This window comes from Monodelphis domestica, chromosome 8, assembly GCF_027887165.1.
Source record: "Monodelphis domestica isolate mMonDom1 chromosome 8, mMonDom1.pri, whole genome shotgun sequence".
NCBI classification, from domain to species: domain Eukaryota; kingdom Metazoa; phylum Chordata; class Mammalia; order Didelphimorphia; family Didelphidae; genus Monodelphis; species Monodelphis domestica.
The window spans coordinates 202777787-202800440 of record NC_077234.1 but is presented as its reverse complement, the minus strand read 5'-3'; the positions used below and the strand labels follow the sequence as shown (position 1 = coordinate 202800440).

General features: G+C 37.5%; 1 pseudogene; it reads left to right on the top strand.

The window, feature by feature from the left end:
* LOC103100291 (G1/S-specific cyclin-E2-like) overlaps positions 1 to 3602 on the top strand; it is a 60011-nt pseudogene extending 56409 nt beyond the window's left edge.
* The last annotated feature ends 19052 nt before the right edge of the window (positions 3603 to 22654 follow it).

The following is a 22654-nucleotide window of genomic DNA, read 5'->3' as shown; positions in this document are numbered from 1 at the left end:
GGATTCATCTCTTTATAAATTTGAATAATTAGATCTTTGTCAGAGATTTTTGTTATAAAGATTGTTTCCCAATTTGTTGCTTCCCTTCTAATTTTGGATGCATTAGTTTTGTTTGTACAAAAACTTTTTAATTTGATGTAATCAAGATTATTGATTTTACGCTTTGTGATTTTTTCCTAGCTCTTGCTTGGTTTTAAAGTCTTTCCTTTCCCAAAGATCTGACATGTATACTATTCTATGATCACCTAATTTGCTTATAGTTTCCTTCTTTATATTCAGGTCATTCACCCATTCTGAGTTTACCTTGGTGTAGGGTGTGAGATGTTGATCCAAACCTAATCTCTCCAATACTGTCTTCTAATTTTCTCAGCATTTTTTATCAAATAGTGGGTTTTGGTCCCAAAAGCTGGGATCTTTGGGCTTATCATAGACTGTCTTGCTGAGGTCATTTACCCCAAGTTATAGTAGGAGTTTAAATAATTTTTTTTTTACTATTACCTTCATTCTGAATCAATCTACATAAGTTTTACCAGATTTCTATGATTTCTATCATTTCTTACAGTATAAATATATATTACCATAACTTGTTTCACCATTCCTTGAATGATGGTGTCAACATGGAATCTAGGAACCCCAAACTTGTGGCCTAGTGGGATCTGGAAACCCCAGGTTTTGACCTTGTCACACGAAAGTTCCTCCCTGAGGGAAAGTCCTACTTCACTGTTTCTTAGACTAACAATAGACTAAGATTTGGCCCTGTAGATAGTGTGTCAGCTGAAGTTCCTCAGTTGGATCCTCAGAAGGAGGGTGTGATATACTGCCAGAGGCTTTGGGGGACTAGAAGAGTCACTAATCATCTTAAAGTTCTAAAAGACTTTCCCTCAGGGAGGAACTTCCATGTGACAAGGTCAAAACCTGGGGTTTCCAGATCCCACTAGGTCATAAGTTTGGGGTTCCTAGATTCCATGTTGACAATGGGCACTGGCTTAGTTTCTAGTTCTTCAACAAAAATAATTGCTATGAATAGTTTTGTACACATAAGCCCTTTTTCTATTTTCTTTGATTTCTTGGGCACATAGACTTTTCTATCACAGTTTCAAAAGGTTATGTCAATGTAGTGACTTTTTTGGTAGTTCTGACTTGCTTTCCAGAATGGCTGGACCAATTCACAGCTCAACCAACAGCACATTAGTGTGCCTGTCCTCCCACATCCCCTCCAACAACTGTCATTTTCCTTTTTTTATCATCTTTGCCAAACTGATGGGTATGAGATAAAACCTCAAAGCTGTTTTAATTTACATTTCTCTTACCATTAGCATTTTGGAGTTTTCTATGTGGTTGCTAAACACGGACTCTTTTTTTAATTTGAGAACTCCTAATATCTCTAAAACATTCTGATAAATGGTCAACTAGTCTTTCTGCTAAAGAAACAAAAGACCTAAAGAATTCAAGGTGAGGGAGGAGGAATATATCATTTACCGACGCAGACTATCTCACTTTTAAATAGCTCTGAGGGGGAGAGCAGATCTGCATGGGGCTGATGGTGGAGCAGAACTTTTGAAGAATCCAAAGAAAAAATATCAAGACGAAGTAGCCATTTGCAAGCTAAGCAGCAGCCCCAAACTAGTCAAACAGATTCTCCTCAGGAAACTTAATTCCTTCAAGCCAAAAAAAGGAAAATGACCAGGATGTAAAGAAAAGAAAAGAGGAGACTGGAGTCAAGAGACAGCAATATGAAGTTAGGAATTGTGGCCACCTGTGTGATCTGGGGGTATCACTCCTTGCATTATTATTGAAACCCCACACAAAGAAACTGTCACCAGTGACTTCTCCAGGGCTACTAACTACAGATTTAAAAACCTTTTCATAAATCCTTCAACTCTGCCTGACTAAGTTGGGATGTTCTAAGGATATCTGCTTTAATATATTAAAAAAGGAGACCAAATATGTTCATGATAAACATTTTGAAATGCTACATTCTGACTTAGAACCACAGATGAGATCAGTACTTCTAAACAGTCTTTTAGAGGTATGTGTAGTGTACATACCTCACAGGGAAACATTTTATCTTGCTCAAGATTTTTTGGATAGATTTTGTCGACACAAAAGGATATAAACAAAAATATGTTTCAGCTTATTGGTATTACCTCGTTATTCATTGCTGTGCTCCTACATTACAAGAATTGCTTTGTTACTGATGGTGCTTGCAGTGAAGATGATATCCTAGGGATGGAACTCCTTATATTTAAAATCTAGTCACAGTTATTGCCTGGTTGAATGTCTTTCTCCAAGTTGATGCTCTAAAAGTTGTTCCTAAAGTACTCCTACATCCTCAGTCTTCTCAGGAAAAGTTTGTTCAAATAGCCCAGCTCCTGGACTGTGCATTCTCTCTAGTAACTCATTAGAATTCCAGGATAGCATATTGGCAGCGGCTGCTTTGTGCCATTTCACCTCCAGTGAGGTGGTTAAGAAGGCGTCAGGTTTAGACTGGGACAACGTTTCATGGTACCTTTTTCCAGAGCAGTGAAGGGTGGACTTCTGGTAGAAGATGTTTAAGAAGATTTCTGTAGAAGATAGACATAATATCCAGACACACACAGATTATTTGGCTATGCTGGAGGAAGTCAATGATGTGTCAGCTTTCACAAAGGTGGGACAGTTGTCACCAGTGTGCAATGGAGGCATCATGACACCGCCGAAGAACACAGAAAAATCCCCAGGAAAAGACTAACGGCAAAGTTGAACTGAGAGCTTGCTGAGTGGATTTGTTCTAACTTGGCAGTAGAATGTTCCATTCCTTTTGGAGTACTAAAAAAGCTAAAACAACTTTAGTAATAGTCCTAACCGATTCAGAACTTACACTGCCCTGAAGAAGTTAAATGCCTGTACCCATTCAGAATTGGATAGCCATCGTTCAGATCTTAGCTGTCAAAAACAACAGCTGAACTCGTGTACAAAAATTCGTATTTCATTCCTAGGGTGAGCACAGATCCAGGAACTGTGTAGTCGGTCTAATCTTTACCTTAGCTCCATTTGGGGGACTCGTGCAACAAAGTTCATTCTGACAAATTAGGAATGCTACTGTTTGAGATGTTTTGGACCAGATGAGGGCCTCTTTAAATTGTACTCTGGATGTTCAAGAACTCATTTGATTGGTTCTATTCAGTTAATTCTTGAAAAAATTCTTGACTCTTTAACAGAGGTTTAAGTTATAGAATAAGATGATGACATTTTCATTACAGCTGCCATAGCGTTCTGCTCCAAAATACATGAACTTCTGTGAATTTCAGAAAGATGAGCATAATCTTTGCGTAAGAACAAAGAAGAGAAACCAAGGAAAAGGTTGGCTTTTCTAAACTCCAGATTCAGCAAATAGCAGTGCACATCTTAATCAGAGCTTTGTTTAATACACAGGTTGTTTTAATATAAAACCTTTGTATATTATCACAATGATTTTAGTAGGGAAAAGTTTTATATGAAAAATAACTTTATATCAAAGAAATATTCCCTTTAATGTACTTTTTAAAAACTGCAGAGACTAAAGTCATTTCTGTTCAGAAAATTTTCATAATGTACTTCAAAAAGTACATTATGAAAAAAGGACACTATGAGATGATTTAACATAGAAAAGACTAGAGCAGAATAAAGATGTATACACATTTTGGCTTCTAGAAAACTTACTGGAAAAATAATGTAAGAACTCAAAGCAGGAGCACTCAAGAACTTGGTGTAAAAAGAAAGCTCCTATGTAAATATCTTAGCTCAGCAGCTAAGCAACTGGACTTCATCAGGAAAAAATTACACTATATTATATCTGCTGCTTGACCTGTGAAATCTTTTCTTCTTTTGAAGAAACTGCACTAAGTTAGTTTATTTTCTCTAAAACGGTCCAGTACATTGCTTGCAGAGAACAGCACCACTTATTTGTACATATATTGTATAAATGTAATATTTTAATACTGTTTATTTTAAACTTTGTTTAAAAAAATAAAGTTAATCATACTTTTTGAAAAAAGTAGCTCTGAGGGTTGAGAAATTTTTATTTATATTGTTTAAATTTTGCCTTGGCAACTTTACATTGTTCCTATTTCTAGTAGTGTTGGGGGACATTAATTGCCTGGACATCTGCTGGAGCTCTTTCCCTATCTCTCTGACCCTCACCCTCTCCCTCTCCCTCTCCCTCTCCTTTGCTTTGTCAAAAGCAGATTTACCTCAGTAATAATTTCATCTTTAAAAATGGAGAAGAATAGGGGAACCAGATGGCTCAGCAATGAATAGAAAGCCAGGGCTAGAGATGGGAGGTCCTGGGTTCAAATTTGGCCTCAGACACTTCCCAGCTGTGTGACCCTGGGCAAGTCACTTGACCCCCATTGCCTAGCCTTTACCACTCTTCTGCCTTAGAACCAATACACAGTATTGTGCTGAGATGGAAAGTAAAGGTTTAGCTTTTTTTCCTTTTTTAAGTAAGGGAACACTTGACTACAGGGGTGGAGGGGATATGACTGAGGAGAGACTCTAAATGAACACTCTAATGCAAATACCAACAACAGGGAAATGGGTTTGAATCAAGAACACATGTGATACCCAGTGGAATCGCGTGTGGGCTATGGGAGAGGTGGGGGGGGGGGGAAGAAAAGAAAATGATCTTTGTTTCCAATGAATAATATTTGGAGATGACCAAATAAAAATAAAAAAAAATAATAAAAAAATAAAAATAAAAACTCAGGACCCTTAAAAAAAAAGTAAGGGAACAAACTAATGGTGGGCATTTCTATTCAGGAATGGATTCTCACTGACAAAAGAAAATGGGAACTATTTACTAAAGTGGAAAATATAAAAATTTTAGGAGAAATTCTGTTCCATTCTCTAATTTGTGATCAGTAAGGAATGGAAGTTATGAATAATCTGATATTCTCAGTTTGAGGAAATAGGATTTCAGAGCATTTAGAGAGAACTTTGGAAAGAATTCCACTGATTACAATTCTATGGAAAAAGTTGGCCTAGGGGGGATCTTAAGAATGAAACGGAAAATCCAGACAGAAATTATTCTGAGAAGGAAAATAAGTTGTCCAAAGAGACTGATGTGGATGCACAGGAAACTCACTAACTTTGTTAAAACTTATGTACAGAAAATAGAAGCCAAGCAATTACCTGAGGCAGCTAGTTGCAACAGTAGATAGAGTGCTGGGCTTGGAGTTAGGTAAACCTGCCTCTAAAATGCAGCCTTGGACACTTCTTCAGTGTATGATCTTAGGGAAGTCACTTCACCTCTGTCTGACTCAGTTTCCTCGATTGTAAAATGAGGATAAAAAATGGTACTTACTTCACAGAGTTGCTATGAGGACAAATGACTATTTTTAAAAGCATTTAGCATAGTGCCAAGCACATTGTAGGTGCTATAAAAATGCTTATTCCCTTTTCTTCCCCCAAGTGAGGATAACTACAGAAGTCCTTTGAGAATAGTATCAGAATGAGCTGAGGCTGGTGAAGACCTAATGATAACAAAAGAAGTGGTGTTAGCAAGATTTGGGAAAAGAAGACTTTTCTTAAAGGGATATATAGCTGTTCAGGGTGGATGAGACTATAATAACTGACCAAATATTAATTTATTTTTGCATTTGGTTGAAAAATTGAACAAAAATGGCTAAAAAGGAAGTTGATATCCAATCACAGCAGAGCCAAAATACTTTATCTTCTGGAGTGCTTTCTGTGATGTCTGATTGCTGTAGTTTCTATGACTCATTATCATAAGTACAAAGACATGATTTTGTTTCTTAGAATTTTTAAACTGCAATGCTTATCCTTTTTCTAAGGAATGCACATGAATTACTATTGTCTACTACTATACGACATATACACATGCATAGACAATTTATATGTAGTTCTCTTAATAAATAAGGTCTTTTAAAGATCTTTAAATATTGTAACTTTATTCCTAAACTGAGTTAATTTTTCACATGAAGCATTTCTGAATCGAGGGGATAGAGTGATGGGGAGAGAACAGGTCTTTGATTCCTCACTTGAAAGAAAAAAAAATCCAAGGCCATTTTCCTGGCACTTAGCACACAACTAGCTTACATCTTTCATTTTTCTTGTCCTCCCTTGATTTTTGCTGTTACCCCTGAAATCAATGAAGATCTCCCCCTTTTTTCACAATAACAACATCTTCAGTTAGCTCCTGGCATCTTAGAAAAGACTCTCCATGTCCTCCTTATTAATGAATAGAGGCAACATTCCACTCTCACATTCTCTTATCCCCCGAATCAATTTCTGTACTCAGAGATCCCAAAGCATTGACGAAGAATTCAGAGTAGCAGATTACACCTTCATTCCTACATTGCCATCTTGGAATCCCTGAAAAGGATCTCCAACATGTCACAGGTAGCATTATTCCCATCCAAAACTGGGAAGCTATATTTGAAATGGCCATACCACCACCATTTAGGGAATTGCTACACCTGAGTCTGGAGGCAGATCTGAAGGGCTGGAGATGGCTAGGGTGAAATAAGATGCTCCTTTTGTCTCCAGTTGACTATAAAGAAGATCCTTTAAAAAGTATTTAAGTAAAATCTATATAAAAGTCCTATGCATGGGTATTCTTTTCTTTCCCTAGTATAGACACTTGATTATGGTACCACACAATCAATCACTTGGAGAGGCATTTGCAACCAAATGAAGGAATTCAAAAGAACAGAAAAAGCTGATCAGGTAGCCTTATTTTTACACTTCTTGAACTTAAGGGGTTCTTATTCCAATTGCAGTACAGAGTGGCCCTAACTTACCAATATAATTAAGGGGAAAGTAAGAGAGCACCTATTACCCTTGATGAGTTCAAGTCATCTGATCCAAGTGAACTATTTCTCAGGATACCGGCAGTACTAGAAGATAGGAATGTTGAATCATTGTCAGTTAGCTTTGAAAGATAATGGGGGAGGGAGAAAGGAGGCAGGTAGGAGATTCCCTGGATAGAGAGCCAGGTCTAGAGACAGGAGATCTTGGGTTCAAATTTGACCTCAGACACTTACTAGCTGTGTGACCTTGTCCAAGTCACTTAACTCTATTTGCCTTAAAAAGAAAAGAAAAAGAAAGATAATGGAGAATGGAAGAAGATAGAGAATAATGCCCTCCTGGTTTTGTTTTTTTTTTTTAAACCCTTACCTTCCATCTTGGAGTCAATACTGTGTATTGGCTCCAAGGCAGAAGAGTGGTGGTAAGGGGTAGGCAATGGGGATCAAGTGACTTGCCCAGGGTCACACAGTTGGGAAGTGTCTGAGGCCAGATTTGAATCTAGGACCTCCTATCTCTAGGCCTGACTCTCAATCCACTGAGCTACCCAGCTGCTCCTCCTCCTGATTTTTTAAAGAGAGAGAAAGGAGAATGGAGTCTGCAAACTTTAGGCCAGTGATTTAACTAGACTCCCAGTAAAATTCTAAAGCATATTATAGAAGGTATAATTAGTCATAACTGAAAAAGGAAGCTGTGACCACAGAGAATCAACCTGGTTTCACTTGCAATGGGTTATGTCAGAATAATCACATTCCCTTTTTTATAATGGTTGCCAGCAAACAGAATCATAGAAGTTTACTGAGATTTCAGCAAAGCTTTTGACAAAGTCTCTCATGTTCTTCTTGTGGACAAGATGGTGAGATGCAGACTTAACAATAGTGTAATCAAGTGGATTCCTAACTGGTTGAATGGTTGGACCCCCAAAATTGTCATAATGTTTTTGTGTTAGCTTGAAAAGATGTCTTCCCCAAAGTCCTTGAGGAATTTGTTTGGCCTGCTATTGACGTTTTTATTAATGAATTATAAAAGTTCATCTTTTTAAACAATATCCTTCCAATGAATTGCATGGTGGTGAGCCATACAATCCCAAAGTCTTTCAATAATTGAGATTGAGGAAGACCACAAAGCAACAGAATGTACATGGTGGGCATATTACAAACAAGGAATTTCAAGTACCAAATAGAATAAAGCGATCGTTAAATATAGGAATTTTTAAAAATAGCTTATTTTGTGGAGAGAGACAGATGGCCAGATCAGATACTCCATATACTCCACTGGCATCCCCTTTATGTTAAGAAGTGAGGAAGGTCCCTAGCTCATTGGAGTGGATACACTCTGAAGAATTTATGGGAAGGGGCAGTCAGAGCTGGAGACAGGAATTCCTGGGTTCAATTCTGGCCTCAGAAAGATAACTGTGTGACCCTGGGCAAGTCATTTAACCCCAACTGCCTAGCTTATAATCCACTCTTCTGCCAGGGAGTCCATTGATTCTAAGACAGAAGGTAATTTTTTTTTTAATTTATGGAAAGATATGAACAAAAGTCTCATAGAACAGACAGGCATCAATGACTTACTATCTGTATCTTTGTAGGAAATACAAATATTAATGAGGTTATAAAGGCGTTGAAGTATTTGAGCTATGTCATTTGTAAATTTGATAAATATTTCAGTTGTAACGGAAGTATAAAGTTCTGATAAAACAGCTAAGATACTCCACTGGAGACCTCCCTCTAGGTTGACAATAGTTCATTAATCAACATTCTTGTGGGTGTGGCCTTTCAACCACTTCAGTTTCACTCAACTATACTATTATTCAGCCCACATTTCTTTACCTTAAACACAAGGATATCAGGAGAGACTCAGTCATATGTCTCAGTAAAATCCAGATATGCTAATCTTTCACATGCTTGAGCTACCAAGCTAGTTGCTGTTCAATCATTTCCATCATGACCCCATTTGGGGTTTTCTTGGAGAAGATACTGGAGCAGTTTGCCATTTCCTTCTCCAGATCATTTTACAGATGAGGAAACTGAGGCAGAGTGAAGTGATTTGTCCAGAGTCACATACCTAGTAAGTACCTGAGGCCAGCTCTTTTTGACTCAAGGACCAGAGCTCTATCCACTGTGCAACCTAACTGCCCGGCTACTCAAGAATCTTTGTAGAAAAAAATAGTCTATGAGGTTAGTGTAGTGTGACTTATTTTTGATTAGCCCAAGGTTATACATATGACTACCATTTCTCAGATGCTCAAAAGTCAAGCCTTTAAGAATGTTTTTATAAGTTGTTGGTTTTTTTTTTTAATCCAAGTCAGGGTTACTGTCTGTAATTTGAAGTCAAGTTAACTAGTATTTATTAAGCACCTACTATATGCCAGACATTGTGCCATATGCCATACCATGGGGATACAAAGAGAAGAAAAAAACAGTCCCTTTTTTCAAGAATCTCACAGTTCAGTGGGGGAGACACCATGCAAAAAACTATAGCTATGTCCAAATTAACACAAAGAATGAATCCCAAGAAATAGTCACATATATTCAAATTTAAGGGGGCAGCTAGGTGAGGCAGTGGATAGAGTGCCAGGACTGGAGTTAGGAAGGCTCATCTTCCAGAGTTCAAATCTGGCCTCAGACAATAATTAGCTATGTAATCTTGGATCACTCACTTAACCCTGTTTACCTCAGTTTACTCATCAATAAAATGAGTTGGAGAAAGAAATGGCAGACTATTCCAGTATCCTCACCAAGAAAACCCCAAATGGGTATGAAGAGTTGGATGCAACTAAAAAATGAAAATCCAAATTTGCACTGTTCCAAATAATAATTATATCAACATGGGAACTGGTTTCATCCCAGTCAGTATATGTAGTGGAAATTCAAATAATGTGACTCACTTCGTAGGATTGATTATTTGTACTAACTGGGTCTTAGTTGTATGTACAAACAATATATCTATCTATCAGATGGAGATATAAATGAATTGGAGATATCACAGAGGGAAGGCACTGGCATTAAGGTGGATGAAGAAAGGCTTATTGTAGAAAGTGGGATTTTAGGTAGGGCTTGAAAGAAATCAATGAAAACAGGAGAAAGATGAGGAAGAAGAGAACTCCAGACATAAGATGTGGCCAATGATAATATGGGTACCATATGTAAGATAGCAAGAAGGCTGGTGTCACTTGATTTCAAAGTACTTGGAAGGGGGTAAGGTGTAAGAAGACTAGAAAGAAAAGAATAGGTCAAGAAGGGTTTTCAAAGCCAAATGGAGGATTTTCGATTTGATCCTGGAGGCAATAGGGAGTTTATTGAATAGGGAGATACATTTGAGTGAAAAATTGACTGGAGGGGGAGAGACTTGAGGCAGGGAAGCCAATCAGAATTCTATTGAAATAGACTAGGTATGAGGTGATGGGCCCTGTACCAAGATGGTGGCAGTGTCAGAGGAAAAAGTGGAGAGTGTTTAAAAGTGTCATGGAGGTAGACTAAACAGGACTTGAAAACTGATTGGATATGGAGAGTAAGAGTGAGAATTTGAGGAACCTATTTTCCCTTTTGGTAGACTGTGATATTTACTCATCTCATAGATTTAGAGTTCTAAGTATCTCAAAGGCCATCTAGTCCATCTACCTCATTTTATAGATAAGGGAAATGATGGCTAGTGAGGCTAAATTACTTGCCCAAGAAGATTTTCTAACTCTACAAGAAATGATCAGAGACAGGACATGAACCTAGACCCTCTGACTCCAGAGTCATCAAGTGATCTTTCCAGGGTACCAAGCCTATGGCATAGCTATTGTTCTCCATGATTTTTTTAAAATCACTAATTACATCAACTCAACAATTATAACCACAAATTCTTTTAGTAGCCTAAGATATGGTTTATCCAATTTTAGTATCCTAGACACAATCACAGATGTATATATGTATATTTTTTTCTAGAGATCTTAATGTTAAATGTTAATGCTGGGGGCAGTAAGATGGCTCAGTCGATGGAGAGCCAGGCCTGGAAGGGGTTCAAATCTGGCCTCCGACACTTCCTAGCTGTGTGACCCTGAACAAGCACTTAACCCCCATTGTCTAGCTCTCACTACTCTTCTACTTTGGAACCAATACACAGTATTAATTCCAAGACATACAGTAAGGATTAAAAAAAATAAAATTTTAATGCTACTATTATGCAGTTATCTGATAGACCTAGATAGCAGTGCCAAATTAAATATCTATTTTGGGCTGCTTTATTTTTCCCCCTAAATCAGTCTTTCCCAGATTAAAAACATATAAACTTTCTTGGGGCCTCATTTTTCTCATCTGTCAACTGAGATTTTTGCAAAATAACAAATCTTGGCCATCAGGTTGCCATGGTGCCCAGGAATTCCATTGCAGGATCTAGTATTCCTGAAACAATCTCACTTAACCCAAATAACATGGGCAAATTCATGTGCACTTGCATGACATGGTTCAAGGTCTGACTACTTCATAGCTGGGTGACCTTGTTCCCTTAATCTTTCAAAGCCACAGTTTCTTCACCCTTGAAATATATACCATAATATTTACATTGCTATACTGCTAAAGATATCACTGGGCTATAGTCAGGATCAAATTAGAGAGTTAATATAAAGTACTTTGTAATGATGAAGCCCAACACAAGAACTTTTATGATGATGATATTCATAATAGAGGGCATGTAGGGGGTACAGTGGAGAGAGCACTGGGTCTGCAGTCAGGAAGACTTGAGTTCAAATCTAGCCTCAGACACTTATTAGCTGAGTGACATTGGGCAAGTCATTTTACTCTGCCTCAGTTTCTTCATCTGTCAAATGATCTGGAGAAGGAAATGGCAAAATATTCCAGTATCTTTCCTGAGAAAACTCCAAATGGGATCATGAAAAGTCTAACATGACTGAAAATGACTAAACAATTCATAATTCAAAAATTCATAATGGATGGAAAGGACATAATGGATTAGAGGGTCAGTTCTGGAGTCAAGAATTGGCTGCATTCCAAACCTGCCTCTGTCACCTACAAGCTATTTGACCCTGAATAAGCTAGAACCTGCCAATGTCCAAGTCAATTCTCTTATACCATATGCATCTGTTGAGTTGTTCATCGGTAGCTGTAGGGAGTTTCTATGCTAAGAGTTCCCTATGACTACAAAGTCACAATCCCAGGTTCAGAACAAATAACAGCTAACATTTGAATAGTGATATAATAAAGTTTTTAATGTTTTCCAAGTTCTCGTTGGATTTTCACAATAATACCACAACAGGGGCTTGGGGAACAACACGGCATAACCTAATGTACAAATTAGGAGAACAGGCAAGAACCACATGGCATAGCAGGAATAGCACTAGATGAGGAATCATGAAACCCAGGTTTTATTTGTCCAGTAAATGTTTATTAAGTCCCTATTACATACATTTTGTATCAAGTACCAGAACAGGATAGATGAATGTACATAAAATATTCTCTGCCTTCAAAGAAACGTATAATCTCTCCAGGCAATTATACATGTACACATAAATGTGATAAGTATATAAAAAGAGGACAAAGTACTAGGAAGCCAGAGTTCTGGCTTTGTTACCAGGTCAGGTAAAAAACAACAAAAACAAATTCAATTTCTCTGAGTCTCAGCTTATTTATCTATAAATGAATTCAGCATTGCCAACTCTGCACACTTTACAGGAATCAAGTGAGATCATGAATGTGAAAATTCTTTGAAATAAAGTGCTCTGTATTCGCCTTTTGGGTAAATCTCCATTTGAGAATTAATCCAGTAAGCTTTGAAACGCCTCTCCAAGGAATGAACTGAACTGATTGGTGAGTGAATGAGAATTCACCTAGCCCACCTGATCAGACCAGACCATGTTTCATACCCCATTCAACCTTCTGCCTTGGCCCTTTTGCCATCCACCATGCCATAAATAAAGGCAGCTAGGTACCTTAATGGGTCTCAAGTCAGGAAGATGTGAGTTCAAATTTGGCTTCAGACATGGTCTAGTTCTGTGATCCTAGGCAAGTTATTTAACCTGTGTTTGGCTTAAACACTGGAAAAGGAAATGACGAATGACTCCAGCATCCTTGCCAAGGAAACCCAATGGACAATATTGGTTCATAGGATCATAAAGAGTTGTACACAACTGAACACACAAATGCCATAAATACTTCCCTTGTCTCTCTGATTTTATACCTTTTGAGATGAGAACAGGAGTCAAATTAATTTTCCCAGTCCCTAAACTCCCTTTCCTAATCACCACTGTCCTATGGGTATCCATCTATGTAAATGGAAGTTGGGTGAGGTTGGGAAGAATAACTGAGCTGGATACTAAAGAAGACAGCACTTTTCAAAACATTCATTTAGCAATATGAAAATTAAATTTATTTTATAGCATGTCCCATTCTATTCCACCATTCCACAACCACGGTTCTAACTATGAAAGCCAAATAGAAACTCTAATGTTAAGGGCATGAAATGCATAATGGATAGAAGTTGGCTTAGATTCACAAGCTGGGTTCCAATCCTACCTCTGACACATACTGGCTATGTGACTCTGGGAAAGTCTCTTAATCTCATAATGCCTCAAGGAAAAAAATATAAATATAAAAAGCTTAATTAGAAAAAAACTAAAATTATAAGTTTTTAGATGATCTAAAAGATAGTGCTAATCTATACTGACAGAGGCATTTCCTTCATTATACCAGAAAACTCTCCATCCTAGACAGTCTAGGAATTCACACTTTGGAAGTACTCTCAGCTCCTTTTCTCCCTCCTTCTGATTGGATATATTCTCCTAAAACCTCCCATTAAAAAGGACAACCAGCCCAAAGAGATGATAGGGAAAAGTCCTGTACAAAAATATTTATAGCTGTGCTCTTTGTGGTGGCAAAAAAATGGAAATGAAGGGCTGAGTGGGGAATGGTTGAACAAATTTTGGTATCTGATGGTGATGGAATACTATTGTGCTGAGAGGAATAATGAACTAGAGGAATTCCATGTGAACTGGAAAGACCTTCAGGAACTGATGCAAAGTGAAATGAGCAGAACCAGGAGAACATTGTACACTGTGGTACAATCTGATATAATGGACTTCTCTACTAGCAGCAATGCAATGATCCAGGACAATTCAGAAGAACTTATTAGAAAGAAGCTATCCACATCCAGAGAAAGAACTGTGGGAATAGATGCAGAAGAAAAACATGGTTCGATGAGGATATGATTGGGGATGTAGACTCTAAATGATCATTCTATTGCATATATTAATAATATGGAAATAGGTTTTGAACAATGATACATGTAAAACCCAGTAGAATTGCTCACTGGCTCCAGGGGGAAGGAGGAAGGAGAGGAGGGAGGGAAAGAATATGAATCATGTAACCATGGGAAAATATTCTAAATTAATTAATTAAATAAAAATGGGGAAAAAAATGAAAAGGCCAACCAGGTCAGCCATATCTTTAATTCTTACCAGTATGTATTCATACACCTTTGTTCCAGGTACCTCCTTCATTACTCCCCACCTCTCATTTCAACTTTCTTTTATGTATTAGCTTCTCCCACAAACACCCTGAGAACAGGAGCTCTTTCTTTTTGCTAGCAATTTGTACTTTCTCAGCTTAGCACAATGTCTGCCACATAGTAAATGCTTATTAAATGTTTGATATCGTGTTGACTGATCTATAAATAAGGAATAGTTAACACAACTTACTTCATAGGTCTTCTATGAGGAATTTTTAAGTACTTTATAAACCTTAAATAGCTATATAAATGTGTTTGGTCTTTGGTATTACTCTACAGTTAAGGGAAATGACTCACAAATCTATAGCTCCAGTCCTAACCACTTGCTTCCCTGAGCAGCTGGTTGGACTGTCTCCACTTAAGATACTATCTTGGCACCTCAACATGTATGAATTCATCACTTTTCCCCTTAATTGCCCCCTTCCTAAATTCTCTCTATTAATAGCATCTCCATTCCCACAGTTGGTCAAAGTCCAAACCTTGGAACTTTTTTTTAATTTGGAAATTTTTTTTTAATTAATTAATTTAGAATATTTTTCCATGGTTACAAGATTCATGTTCTTTCCCTCCACTCACCCCACCCCCTTCTGTAGCAGAAGTGCAATTCCACTGGATTTTACATTGTCATTGATTTCCACCTATTTCCATATTATTGATATTTGCATTAGGGTGATCACTCAGAGTCTACATCCCCAATTGTATCTCCCTCGACCCATGTGATCAAGCAGTTGTTTTTCTTCTATTTCTGTTTCTATTCCCACAGTCCTTTCTCTGGATGTGAATAGTGTTCTTTCTCATAAGTCCCTCAGAATTGCTTGAAATTTTTTTTTACTTTTACCTTTTACTCATGTCCTAAACTAATCAGTTTCTAAACCTTATGTATTCTGCATCTCCAATGCTTTTTCATCTATCCCTTTCTTGACCCAGTGCCACCACTATCAAAGAAAGTGGGGAAGGACCCATATGTACAAAAATATTTATAGCAGCTCTTTTTATGGTGGCAAAGACCTGGAAACTAAAGAGGTAACCATCAGCTCAGGATGGGCTAAACAAATTTTGTTATATGACTTAGACAAAATTTATTATGCTGTGTAAGAAATGATGAGAGCAACAGTTTTCAGAGAAACCTGAGGAAATCTGTATGAACTCTGAACTAATGCTTAGTGAAGTGAGCAGAACTGAGGAAACAGTTTATACGAGAACATCAGTATTGCAAAAACAAACAACTTAGGAAGACTCAATAACTCTGATCAATGCAGAGGATCAACAATGAAGAATATGTTCAACCCACCCTCAATAGGTGATGGATTCCAGGTCCATACTGAGAGACACTTTTTGGACATGGATAATGTGGGAATTTGTTTTCCTTGAATAAGCATATTTGGTAAGAGTGTTTGGACTCCAAGGTACCACCTCATGCCTATCAGATTGGTCAATATGACAGTAAAGGAAAGTGGTAAATGTCGCAGGGGATGTGGCAAAATTGGGGCACTAATGCATTGTTGGTGGAGCCGTGAACTGATATAACTATTCTAAAAGGCAATTTAGAACTATGCCAAATGGCTATAAAACTGTATCCTTTAATCCCATAATACCACTACTAGGTCTAAATCCTAAAAAGATTAAAAAAAGAGAGAGAGGGGATATTTTACAAAAATATTTATAGCATCCCTTTTTGTTGTGGCAAAGAATTGGAAATTAAGGATATGTCCATCATTTGGCTTAGAAATTATGGTTTGTGATGGTGATGGAATATTAGTGTGCTGTAAGAAATGATGAAAGGATAATTTCAGAAAGAGCTGGAAAGACCTACCTGAACAGATACTGAGTGAAATAAGCAGAACCATAAGAATATTGTATACAGTAACAACAATAGTGTAGAGTGACCAATTGTGAAAGACTTAGCTGCTTTCAGCAATATTATGATCCAGGACAATTCTGAAGGACTTATAAAAAAGAATACTATCCACCTCCAAAAGAGGAACTATTGGAACTGGAATGCAGATCAAAGCATACAATTTTTTTTTTAGTTCATTTGTGTTTTTATTTTGAGGTTCTGATTTTATATGACTATTCTCTTGCAAACGAGGAACAACACAGAAGTAGGTTTTGAATGATAATGCATGTATAATCCAAATCAAATTGCTTATCATCTCTGGAAAGGAAAGGGAAGGGAGTGAGGGCAACAATTTGTATCTTATCCACTTCAGAAAACTCAGGTGGAAAATTGTTATTCCATGTAATTGGTAAAATAAAATATCTTTTTTTAAAAAAGAGTGTTGTTTGTCTTTTTTTCTTTTCAATGAGAGTTGTGAGGAGAGTGAAAGATGGAAGGAAGAGAAATTTGAATTTGGTTCATTAAATTACATTTTTTTAAAGTCACCAAAATTTGGCATTTTAATGGTATACAATTTCAATATTCTGTCTTCCCAGCCTTATTTCATACTATTCATCTTCATATACACTATGTTTCCCTCTAATAAGACTAATAATAATGATAATTATAACAGATAGGCTTTATATAGTGCTCTAAATTTTACAAAGCACTTTATACGTGTTGTCTTATTTAATCCTCACAACAATCTTGTGAGTAGTTATTATTATCTTTATTTTATAGATGGGGAAACAGGCTGAGAGAGGTTGAGCAATTTACCCAAGGTCCCATAGCTAGTGTCTGATGCAGGATTTGACTCAGTTCTTCCTAACTGAGTTCAACGATGGACTCTTCAGTAATCTATCTTCAAATATACAATGCTCTTCACTATCACCATACTTTTACTCACATAATCCTATGACTGAAATAGACTCTGCCCTCTCAGCTGCTATTATAATTATAAGAATCAAGATAATATATTTACAAAACTTAACTTGCCCAATTTAAATGTCATCTTCTTTCCAGAGAACTTTCTTTGATTCCCCTCAAACACAAAATCTCTCTCCCCTTCCCCTCCCTTCTCTTTTATTTCTCTTTTCTCTTTATTTCTCTTTTATTTATTTATTATATTCCCTCTCCCCTCTCTTATATCTCTTTTCTCTCTCTCTCCTCTTTTTTCTCTCGTTTCTCCCTCACCTTCTCCTCCCCTCTTCCCTTCTGTCTTTGTCTCTTTTTCTGCCTCTTTCCCCACTCTGTTACCTCTCTTTTCAGTTCTCTGAAGCATTTATATATGCTTCTCTTTCATACCTATCATATTTTAATTTGTCTTAGAGTTATTTGCACACATGATTGTCTCTTCAACTAGACAGCAAGTTCCTTAAGAATAGGAAAAGCATCTCATTTATCTCTGTATGAACCAGCACCCGAGGTGGGGCTGTATACATATAGTCATGGGTTTTTATTGAATAAACAAAGAATTCTTGATGGTTTTGTGCCATGTTAAACATCTGGGTAGTATGGGTATCCCCCTTCTCCTAGGATTGTCATTCCTATGATTAAACCCATTTCAAATCCAACTTACACACAGTAACAACAGAAGCATTTTTTGGTGATAGTACAAAATAAAATATAAAGGAAGACTAAATAAAGGTGGAGACAAAGCATTTGTTATTTGTGGTATTAAAGTCAAAGTGTCAGGTCCATCTATGGTCAATTACAAACTACTTGCCCTAATAGAATGCAGTCTAAGAACAAGGTTAGCTTTCGCTCTGGGACTTACCCAGTTGAGCACGGGGCTCAGCTATGTCAAGAATTTATCGTTCTTCCTTTTGATCTGAGGCCCCTTGTCCTATCCTGGTCTTTTTCTTAACCTAGGCAGGGCCACACTAGGTTGGTCTATTCATTTTACATAAAGGCATATCTTTGAGGAGATAAAAAAAAGAAGTAGGATCTCCATAAAACTCACAAAATCTGATCATGCATCGAAGAACAGGAATCACTCTTTATACAGCCCTCACTGAAGGCTACCCAGTTTCTGAAATTTTGGCTTGGCAAGGTGACCACCACTCTATGCTTGTAAGCCTTGCTGAAACATGTCTGAACTAATTCTGGGCTTCCTGCCATCTTAAACAAGCTCACACTACATATATTTGGAATCATTTCCAGAGACAGCCGTTAAGTAGGGACGATGGAAAGGGCAAACATGAACACATATGGAGGCCCATTTTCTGTCAGGACGATGAAATCTAATGGCAGATTCAAGATCTCTAAGGATATCCACACAGAAGCATCACAAAAAAGCTTGTTCAAATGAGTGTGAAAACACGTCAATCTTTATAAGTACTCAATCCCTTGACGATTACAAATATATGCAATTCATTGTTGGAAGTGCACCTTAACACTAATTCAATGTCTCTAGGGCTGAAAATTAAACTTCTAACTCTCCCTCCCATCCCTCTCCCCAGGTCACACCAAGCTTCCTATTCAGCATACATACACATCTTTATTAAAGTTCCTAAATTCTGGAACATAATATGTATTGAATAGCCAGTGCTAAAAAGTGAGAATTAGTGAAGAGATCCAAGTCTTAGCCTTCAATGTGTTTGTGGCTTGTTGTTCAGTCATTTTTCAGTTGTGGTTGACATTTCTGTGATCCCATTTGGGGTTTTCTTGGCAAAAATACTGGAGTGGTTTGTCATTTTCTTCTCCAGCTCATTTTATAGATGATTAACCAAGGCAAATAGGGTTAAGTGACTTGCCCAGGATTGTCTAGCTAGTAAGTGTCTGAGGCCAGATTTGAACTCAGGAAGATGAATCTCCCAGACTCCAGGTCTGGGACTCTATCCATTGCATCATTTGGCTGCCCATTTGTTCATGATCGTTGGGGGATTGAGTTTTATATGCTTGTCACAGCTCCAAGCTACCTTGGGTCAATGAGTTTAGTTGAAATTTCTGAGAAGTTTCTAATACCATTTCATTATTGTACTAACACTCACTGACAGGTGTAATTTAGGCATGCCCCATCCATGCCTCACAGTTACCTATTATACCCAAAGATGAAGGCTAAAAGTCAAGCCCAAATCCTACTATAACTATCTTGATGGACCCCTTTGAGACAATTTAGCCTGGTCCTAATAAAATGGTCTCTGAAATGGATCTTCAGAGGGAACTCAATGCTACCTCTAAGAAACTATGTCATGAGATTGGAAAGAAGACTGGATTGGAGTCAAAGCTCTTTTGCTGTGGTTTTCAAATGTCTTTCAAATATTTCAAAATAAATAATATTTTTAATAAAATATTTTAAAGTCCCAAAGATATTTTTAAGTTCCCTAGAATTTATTCACAACTATCTGCAAATGGATGAAAGAAATCTCATTCCAGAGAATATGTGATCTTGATAGACTTGATCAAATGAGTTGTGAGAGGCAACATAGTCTTTATGAACTTAATGGGACACAACTCCACGCATAGACTGAGTCCCATAGACCTAAGTCCTTCACTCTTCTGCACATGGCCCTCCTTCTAGTCCTTTCCCTTATCTTTGAAAAAGGGGTGATCAGCGTTCACACAGATTTCTAAATGAACAACTGGCTATTTCCAGAGTCACCGGGGTTATGAGTTCCTTCGAAGAGTCCCTTAAACTTGCAGCAAAGTATTTTCCAAAATTATTGCTCCACTAATCTCCATCCAGTCTGTTAATACACGTGTCTGAGTGGGCTGGTATATTTCACAGTGCTTTTGTATGTGGGTGGATCCACCATGGAAGAACTTCCAAAAGAAAATTCAACATAAACTGCCTTGTTCCTTCTTTTCTCTCTGTTATATAAGCTGAATCTGATCTCTTTAGCATTGTGTATCTAAGATTACATTAGTCAAACAGCCCAGGTAACAGCGTTTGTTCTAACTTCATCTGCTAAGGTGTGTGTGTGTTTACATAGTTGCTAAAGTCTGACCTTGGAAACTTCACTGGGATTCTTAGGTCCATAGCACTAGATTATCAGCCTCCTCCCTAGCCAGCTTAGACATGGCGTTCTCAAGTTACCAGAAAGGTTATCCATCAACAAAGGTTATTATTCACTCCGTGGCAGGAGACCTAGGTCTTTCACTACGAACAAGAACCTCATTGTCTCAGCTGACATAGGAGGAACTCTTGGAGAAAGGAGAATCAGCTTGCAAAAATAAAAACATCTCTACTCTGTTCACTGTAGCCTATGACAGTGCCGCCCGGAACCTCACATCTCTTTAGCTTTGCTAATTACGAACCAGGGATAAAGTACAAATGGGGCTCTCAGTAGGTACTTATGTGTTCAACTCCTCTTCCCCAGAATCATCCTCAAGAAGACTCTACAAATAGAATGTCTCAGAGACATCTAAATAAGCACTTCTGTTTCTTCTGTTGTTTTAGTATTTGAAAATGTATCATTTCTCAATTCCAAGGCACCTTAAGGGAAAACACGTCTTCTATCACCCATAACAGAAAAAAGCAAGCACAGTGGGTAGGGCTGTCATTGCCTGAAAGCAGAAGTACAAGTCTGTCAACTACATTTATAAGAGCAACATTGATGTGCCGACCACTAAGTGCTATGGGGAGATCGGAAGGAAGCAGAAGAAACAAGTGTTGGCTTCAAGGAGCTAGTGGTCTAATTTAGGACACATGACAGATGTGGATGAAAAATACAAAGATGAAAGGCTGAATCTCAAAGAAAACAGTCTGAGTTATTCACATGAACCACTCCATGAAAGGGAAGATATGTATACAACAATCAAACAATAGGGATATTAATATTCAAAGAAATAACTAATAAGTTGATAGGAACATTTTGTATATGACATTTTGTATGTTGAAAGCCCCCCTGCCACCATTTTTAAACAGGTGGAAATGCATGCTTAATTTGTTTTGTTGATGTTTTAAGCTAAGCTAACAAAATAATTTTTAAAAATAAAATTGATATTATTGAAATAACACACAAAAGGCACACTAGTGAAGAAAAATATTGTGTAAGCTTTGCAGAGAGGTCAGAAGGGGGAGTATATTGGAAAGAATTTCACAATGAAACGTCCGTGGTAGCTCTACAAAGGAAGTGAACTTTCCCAACTAGAGGAATGGAAGGAATAATAATTACAGCTCACACTCATATGGCACTTTAGGGTTTGAAAAGCACTTTTCTCAAAATAACTCTGAAAAGGAGGCAACACAAGTATTATTGTCTCCATTTGACAAGTGAGGAAAATAAAGCTCAGATGGGAAAACTGACTTATCTAATATCATACAGATAGTAAATAACCAGACCTAATGACCCCAAGTTCTATCATTCTTTTTCTGAATGTGGAGCACTAGGAATAAACAAGTCAGAATTCAGTATGGAATACAGAATCAGTATTGATCAGCCCAACATTTATTATGTACCTACTGTGTGCAAAGTCAGGACTTTGTTAGGAATGTGGAGAGATATATATGTTAAATAAACTATGGTCCTTATCTTTCTAGGATATCTTACAAAAACCTTCTTTGCCTTCATGAATAAAGGGAAATTGAGGTGACTTTATCTTTTAACCAACATCCACAGCCCCAGATTCCCAGGACCCAAACCCAGACAGTTGTTCTATACAAATGACAAAAGATGGATTTGCTCCTGTCCAAGAACATAGTCCTTGCGACCATACCTTCTCTTTGTTTGGTGTACTACAACATGGGGTCCTATAACCTTTTATACAGGTTGATGTTATCAGTTTTACATTAGAACAGGATTGAATGACTTCTATAAAATAGAGTAGGAGAGTTCTGGACACTTGAGAGTTTCCAGGAAAAAAAGTAAGAATTTCTTGCGCCTTATTTTCTCTACCTTACTCTAAGAAGGTGAAAACAGAACAGAACATCTCCTTTCATATTTTTCCATTCTTCCCCCATTCTAAATTAAAGGCAATTCTCTCAACTCTGCATCAGCCCAATCTAAACTTGGACTTTATCGAGAACAAACACTTCTATTTTTTTATCCTGTTAAAAAATCTAAGTCTGGGTCCAAGGAAACAGCAAAAATCTATCTCCACAAATTCCTGGGACCAGAGATAGGGAGTACTACTCTTACAAGGTCATAGAATCTTCCTTTGATATGTGACCACAACTCCTTAATTTTATTATTTTATTTTGTAAACCCCTACCTTCTATCTTAGAATCAATACTTTGTATTGGTTCCAAGAGAAAAGAGTGGTAAGGGCTAGGCAATGGGGGTTAAGTGGCTTGCCCAGGGTCACACAGCTGGGAAGTATCTGAGGTCAAATTTGAACCCAGGACTTCCCATCTCTAGGGTTGGCTCTTAATCTACTGAGCTGCCTAGCTGCCTCAACCACAATCCCTTTAAGCCAATAAATGCTAAAGGTGTGTTGGACCAGCAGTGTCTAGAGAAAGAAAGAGGGAGACACAAAATAAAAGAACCTTTGATTTGAAGGAGGTCTCATAGTCTATACATATGGCCTCTTCAAGATCCG